We start from the raw sequence: 8,227 nt of genomic DNA on the forward strand, positions 1-8,227 counted from the left end.
TAGCTGGAGCATTCGTCAAGCCAAAAGGCATGACTGTGAACTCGTAATGCCCATATCTCGTGCGGAAAGCAGTTTTGGGAATATCTTCTTCGAGAACACGAAGTTGATGATACCCAGAACGCAGATCGATCTTAGAAAAACATGAAGCACCTTGCAGCTGGTCAAAGAGATCATCAATTCGAGGTAGGGGATATCGATTCTTGATGGTAAGCTTATTAAGCTCACGATAATCGATACACATTCGAAAAGACCCATCTTTCTTTTTCACGAAGAGGACAGGAGCTCCCCAAGGTGAATAACTCGGACGGATGAATCCTTTATCAGATAACTCTTGAAGCTGTTTTGATAACTCTTGCATCTCTGACGGTGCAAGACGATAGGGTGCTTTCGCAATTGGGCTGGCATTAGGTACAAGGTCGATATGAAACTCAACTTGACGAACTGGAGGCAAACCAGGCAGTTCATCGGGAAACACCTCTGGATAATCCCGAACAATCGGAATATCCTGGATATTCTTACTTTTGCTTCTCTCCTCGGTGACATGTGCTAGAAAAGCAACATATCCCTTTCTTAAATATCTTTGGGCCTTTGTACACGACATAAGCTTCAAACCGCCAGATGGCTTCTCACCACGAATCTCCAGAACATCGCCAGACGGAAGAGGAATACGAACAATCTTATCGAAGCAAACCACCTCAGCGTGGTGTTTGGTTAACCAATCCATCCCAATGATGATGTCGAAGCTTCCAAGTTGCATTGGCATGAGGTCAATAGGAAAAAGATGGCTATCAAGGTTTAACTGACAATCACGAATAACAGAATCGAGAACAAGAGGTTTACCAATAGCAACTTCGACAGATAAGGGTTTCCTTAATTTAGTTCTAGGTATCGCAAGCAAAGGTTCAAAAGATAGCGAAACAAAACTACGATCGGCACCAGAATCAAAAAGAATAGATGCGGGTTGATTATTAACAAGAAACGTACCATTGACAACCTCGTTGTCGGCCCTCGCTTCGTTTGCATTCAAATTGTATGCTCGCCCTCGAGCAGGATTCACATTGGCGTTCGCATTCGGATTTGCATTAGCATTTGCCAGCCTCGGGCAGTTGTTGCGGAAGTGGCCAAACTCTCCACAATTAAAACATGAACATGGTGGGAATCTAGCAGCATTCCCTTGTGCCGGAGCTTGAACCTGGGCAACTTGATTTTGCCCTGAACGACAAACATTGGCCAAATGCCCAAATCTACCACACGTCGTGCATTGCTTACATGCTTGTTGTGCAACATGATGACCGTTGCAGCGAGCACAATGTGGTGCGGTACCAGCATATGCTTTCTTTGCAGGAGGTTGAGTCGGTGGGTTCTGAGGGTTCTGGGCAGTCTGTGCTGTAACAGCAAAGTTATGTGCACCCTTTCGCTTCCTTGATTTCTTCGACGACTCACCTTCTTTACCTTTACCCTTCTTCTTGTCTTTCGCAGAATCAGATGATTTCTTCTTGTCACCCTTGCGGGTGAGTTTACCCTTTCTGACTTGGGATTCAGTCAAGGTAGCAGATAACTCGATCGCTTGACGAAGGGTAGTGGGATTCACAGCGGTCACCATATCCAGCATAGAATCGGGTAGACCATCGATATATCTTTCTATCGCTTTGTCTGGTGGGGTAACCATGGTGGGACACAATAGACTGAGTTCCTCAAAGCGATCCGTGTACGCACGATGTTCAGCCCCATCTTGTTTTAGATCGTCAAACTCTCGCTCCAAGGCTCGAATCTCGTGACGGGGACAGAACTCTCTCATCATGAGAGCCCGAAGCTCATTCCATGTTTGTGCCAATGCCACTTCGGCACCCCTATCGCGCATAATACCATTCCACCAGGTAAGCGCTCGCTTCTCAAACACGCTTGAAGCAAATTCAACCTTACGTGCATCCGGACACTGCACATGCCTGAATGTGTTCTCAATACTCTCGAACCACTGTAGGAGCGCAGTTGCTCCTTGCGACCCAGAAAACTTTAGAGGTTTAGCGGAATTGAAGTTCTTGAAATTACACTGCGCATTGTTGTTGTTATTATTGTTATTGTTGTATATTTCGTGAACTTGAGTCACAACACCGGGAAGCACAGCAGCTACTTGCTGAGAGACCAGGGCTGCGATTTCTTCAATGGTGAAAGACTGTGCTTCACGTCGTGGAGGCATTGTCTAACAAGGAAATATGAGAAACGGGTAAGGTTGATAATTTAGAAAAAAAACGAAAGATGTATCGACAAAACACAAGGAATGCGATCATTTGTTCGTTACCTCGAACAAACAAACGACACGCAGTGACTAATCAAAGTAAATGAATCAAAATAATGCATCACGAAGACATGCTCGCCTATAAGTGAACACTCACCCCAAGAGTTCCCAGGTAAGAGTGACTGGTCCGATTATGTGGATTTGTACGAACACTCTAGCCTTAGACAGAAAACTCAGGGTACAGGCATTCACCCTTCCAGTTTGCACGTGTTCACATTATTTCAACCCAAACTTCGACGAGATTTTGAAAATTAAAAAAAGGCACTAAGCCAAATATGAATTAAATGGGAAGGGTTCAAAACCATAAAACAGAGGGTTCAAAACCTAGTAATCAATCATCCTAGAACAGATGATTAATTTTCGAAGCAGATTCGGATTTGTGTTCTTGTTGTGGTTATCACCTAAGGATAGGTGATGGTATTGTTTTAAAATCTAAACACAAGTAAACTTGTGTTAGGGTCCTAAAGTTATAGTCTAGGTCAAGCATTACTAATAACCTAATTCCCTATAACCATTGGCTCTGATACCAACTTTCTTCTGTCACACCCCGACCACGTAGGACAACAAACCGTGGCGGAAACATCGGGGAGTGTTGTAACAGAAGCAATCGTTTCACAACCATGGATACAAAAAGTGTTTCGTTTTATTGATAATATTAAGCATTGCATTGTCTTAACATAGAATAAACAAGTTTTATATTGTCTATCATAGTTATTATGTCACTAAGGCCTCGTCCAGATCCTATGTGACGCATGCATCCTAGCAGTCATTCAAGCATCAACACCTGAAACATATGTAAAAACTTAGTCAGCAAAGAAATGCTGGCGAGTACATAGGTTTTAAAGGAGTGTCGAATTCATGGCTAGTTTAAGTGTTGCAATACTTTAGTAAAAACTTTGTTTTGAAAAGAGTATAATGTTGCAACTTAATTAACCAACTTGATTCAAGTGGGTTATAGTTTATAAAACCTCGTAGCCATGATTCTTAACCCAAAAACATTTGCTTTTGAAAATCAATTTGTAAAAACATCTCGTAAAAACTCGTATAATTTATATCTCTTAGAAAAACATCGTTGTGTGATATTGTTCAAAATCGTTTCCTCGGTGAGCTAAATAACGACACGCAATGTAATATGATAGAAGCACTTATATACATAAGATGTACCAGCAGCGCATCTATCATGATACTATCATACTACACCCGTCCCATTAGCTAATCATTGCCCAAAACCAATCGTTTACTCGTTTCACCTCGTGTATCTCGTTTCAAGTTGTTTAACTTGTCTCAAAATCGTATTTGTTTTAGTAGTGAAACTACTTTTGGTCGTCTCGCTAATAACATTCAAACCTGTGTGACTCGATTATTGTTCAACTCGTTTTCGCGTTAACAAACCTCCAAAGGGTAAGTTAACAATTATCAGATTCAGTCGTTACCCGCAACCCCCACACATAACCATGGGTGTAGTGCAATAACGGGATTTGTCAGATCCTATGGTACCATAACCTAATACTGGTCGGCTTGATCAATGTTAATGAATGTCATTCGTTATGTAATTACAACCAACAAGTCGTGTACACCTTATCGAAATCGTTATTAGATTTGTATAAACCACCTTAATCGTTTTTGAAACCATCGTGAAAACATCGAAATCGTTTTGATACATATGAATCACCCCAAAACAATTGAAAACAGTAAAATAGGGGAACTATGTACTCACCTTGGGTGCGTTTTTAAAAGTTAACACAATCCCTCAAATTGTTTATGCGTCCTAAATAAAGTAAGGATGATTTTTAATAATCAAAGTTCACATAAATACCGAAGTTTCTCCGATACTTAGGATTTCCACATAACTTTGAGTTTTCTCGAAAAGTTATTATTTTTGATTATTTTGGTGTATTTGTATATATACATATACTCAAGCGTAACACGCATAATCTTGTCAATGCTAACACATCATCATACCCATATTGTAAAACACATAGCACATTGTGACACATCAAATTTACTTATGAACAACCCATTCTAGTTATGTTGAAAAACACTTATTTTAGCGATTCGGTGACATTTTTGGGCGTCGGAAGTCACGTATGACTAACCAATCACCAAGTAAACTTAATATAAGTTAAAATACTTATTTTTATACCAAAAATATCAGTTTGGTTACTGATCTAAAACAGTTTAATAAAAATCCTCCGAAAAGGCGATTTTTTACCGTTTTACCGCATAGTTTTGCATCAAACGTTACCCGAACCATCCCAAATCGAAACGACTTGAAATTTTGACACAACCCATGTTATTTACTGAATAAAATAATGGTTATACTCACATTAGTGCAGGTCTTAAATAGAGCATATAAATCATGCAAATTTCACCTATTTCACCACTTTTTAAGCTATATGTACAACATGCAAAGCTTTCAACCCTATGTCAAAGTTTTATGCCATTATATTACACCAAAAAATGTCATTTTTAGTGTTTATAATCTGATCAAAATCAGTTTTGTCATACAACCATTTTTTTTTATCACTTCTTGCACAAATCATCAAATACTTGCATTTAGACCATTTTTCTAGGACATGCAACAACATAAACATGTATTTAACAAGAAATCAAATTTCAAGACTCATCCACACAAATATATATACGGTTATACATACACATATATCACCACCATTTTTTTGTATCAAGACCCATTTCATTTTAGACTTCTAGTTTAGTGAAAATCCCAAGATTCAAGAGAAACTTCAATCATCAAGAATCATCCAAGAATCTAAAGTATGATTTAAACAAAAATGTTATACCTTCAAGATTCAAGTAGGTTGTTGGATGAGATTTTAATGATAGAAGCTTGAAATCACTTGAATGTGCCTTGGAAACACCTTTAGATCTTCACACTAACTTGAAAATTGCTAGAAATGTAGTTTGAATGTGATGAACAAGACTTGAAGGAGATGAAGATAGAGAGAGAAGGAGGGGACGGTTGGGAGGGAGAGAGAGTGAGGAAGATGGAGTGTTGTTGAAGTGTAGTGATCTTTGGTAGATATATAAGGATTTTGCAAGATATGGAATGAAGCATGCAATTACAAGTGTCCAACAAAGATCAAATAAAATATTTTGTAGATCTTGCAAATATTTGATGGGGTCCATACCCTATTATGACCGTATAAGCATATGGGGGGGGGTAAAGTGTAAGTTTTTTTATATAAACATGTTAAATGTAGGCTAAAACGGGTGTTTAATTGGATACCGGGTATTTTATCTAGCGTTTAAACCCCGGTTTATGGCGTTCTAGATTATTTTTAATATTCTAAAAAAAATAATCTTGCCAAAATATTACTGAAATAAATTTTCAGTTGCCAAGACTGGCTGCGTTGTCCGCGTTTCGCAGTAAAAGCACTGTGTCGCGCAGAAACACACGGTACGCGCTTAAACTAAAAAAAATAACGTTTTAATTTATTTTTCAACATGGACCTGATTAAAATAAATTTTTAATCATAACAGAATATATTTTTTTTTTTGGATTTAGATATTATTCGGGCGGTCACCAACGTTCGCTTCGCAGTTTTGTCGTAAATAGTTCTTTAGTTCATATAAACATGTTTTCGCCATACCGAATCCTTCAAAACTTATTTCTAAGTTATGAAAGGGATATTTAGGGTATGTTTAGCTTACGTCATAGTTCCGGAGTGTACGTTGCGTTAAACTGATTGCGTTTAAGCACCAGTTTGCGTATAACCTTCCAGAAGGTGATCTAAGGCTTGAAATCGGAATCGAATCAAATTGTAAAAATCACCAAACACAAATACACACATAATAGCACAAAAACACATATAATAACACCAAAGCACATTGTTTTATTATTATCGGACATTGTTTTACATAATACGATGATTACAGATCACAGTTGTCACACGCGCCGTCGTTATTACAGGCTACCTGGCTCACTACTGCACGGAGCGATTATTCATCGACCCGGACAGTACTTCTGACATTATATATGAGCAGTGCTTCAACCAGTTTGATCAGGAAGACAAGGATCGGTTGCAGTGGGTAGATTACCCTTTGGCCGGATTCGCGGGGGAGACCGTATTCCCCCTGGGCCAAATTACGTTCCCCGTGCGCCTTACCAACGGAAGGCACACACGAACGGAGGAGGTAAACTTCATGGTTTTACCTCATACCTCCCGATACGACGTACTCCTCGGGCGCGAGTCCCAAGGCGATTTCAACATGATTACCTCCGTCCTCCACTCTGCCATCGGTTTCCCAACCGAAACGGGGGTCGCGATAATCTATGCGCGCAGGGAGGTTATGTCAATGGACGAGCTACGTCCGACAAAGACCGTAATGCTCACCCCCAACACCTAACTGGAGAAATGGGTTCTTAACGCAAGACACCTAGGACAAACGGTCACGTTGGGTCATGCCTTGTTCAACAACACCAAAGCACGCTTGAAGCTACTCCTCTTCAGAAACCAAGATATTTTCGCATGGACACCCGCATACACGACAGGGGTACCACGTGAGGTCGCGCAACATTTCTTGAATACCCTGCCAGGTATCAAGCCAGTGATCCAAGGCCAACGCCACCTTGGATCCGCAAAGAACGAGGTAATGTACGAGCAGGTCAAAGAACTGCTCTCCGCAGGCATCCAGCGTGAAGTCAAGTACCAGACTTGGTTATCTAACCCAGCCATGGTAGAAAAACCGACTGGCGGCTGGCGTATGTTCGTCGACTATAAAGATCTTAACAAAGCCTGCCCCAAGGATTGTTACGCGCATCCAGAGATCGACGAGAAAGTCGATAACCTCGCCCCGTTTCGATGGAAGTGCTTCCTCGATTACTACAAAGGCTATCACCAAGTGCAGATGGCAATCGAGAACGAAGATAAAACGGCATTCCGCATGCCCACTAGGAATTACCGTTATACAAAAATGTCGTTTGGGTTGCGCAACGCGGGCGCAACCTATCAAAAATTTATGAACGACACTTTTGGTGATCAATCAGCAAAAGTGTCAAAATCTACATGGACGACCTAGTCGTCATGAGCATGGAGGAGGATACCATGCTCAACGATATCGAAAGAACATTCCAAACTCTACGAAGCGTTAATATGAAGCTCAATCCAGGGAAATGCTTCTTTGGAATGGAAGAAGGCAAGTTCCATGGATTCATCGTCACCAAAGATGGATTCAAGATGAACCCGGAAAAGGTCCAGGCGATTGAGCGCATGCCATCGCCTTCCACAATGAAGGAAATGCAACGACTAGCTGGCCGGCTAGCCGCACTGAACAGATTTTTAGCTAACCATGCAGCTAAATCTTATCCTCTCATCTAGACTCTACGGAACTACTTGAAAAAGGAGCAATTCCAGTGGACCGCAGAGGCTGAAAACGCTTTCCAGGAGATGAAAGAGTGTCTAATCCAACTCCCAATTCTAACCGCACCACGCAAGAAAGAACCACTTATCTTGTACCTATCCGCCACGGACAACGCGGTAGGCGCGACACTCATCGTGGAGGGGGAGGGAGTTCAAACACCCATCTACTACATCAGCAAAATGCTCAACGACCCAGAGACAAGATACTCCATCATGGAGAAATTGGTACTCGCACTGGTGCACACATTAAGACGGTTACGACCTTACTTTGCAAATCACGGCATCACCGTATTAACCAATTACAGGATCAGGCCAATCCTCTCCAAGCCCGACATCTCTGGGAGATTAGCAAAATGGGCCATTGAACTGGGCACGCACACATTGATTTATAAACCGCGCCCTGCCATCAAAGGCCAAGTTCTAGCTGATTTTGTTTCCGAAGTACCGGCAAATCGCATCCAAGAATGCGAAGAAGAAAAAAACCCTACACCACCACCATCCTCATCGGATACCTGGGCACTATATACCGATGGTGCATCCAACGAGGATG

This window comes from Helianthus annuus, chromosome 2 (genome assembly GCF_002127325.2).
Source record: "Helianthus annuus cultivar XRQ/B chromosome 2, HanXRQr2.0-SUNRISE, whole genome shotgun sequence".
In the NCBI taxonomy this organism is placed as follows: domain Eukaryota; kingdom Viridiplantae; phylum Streptophyta; class Magnoliopsida; order Asterales; family Asteraceae; genus Helianthus; species Helianthus annuus.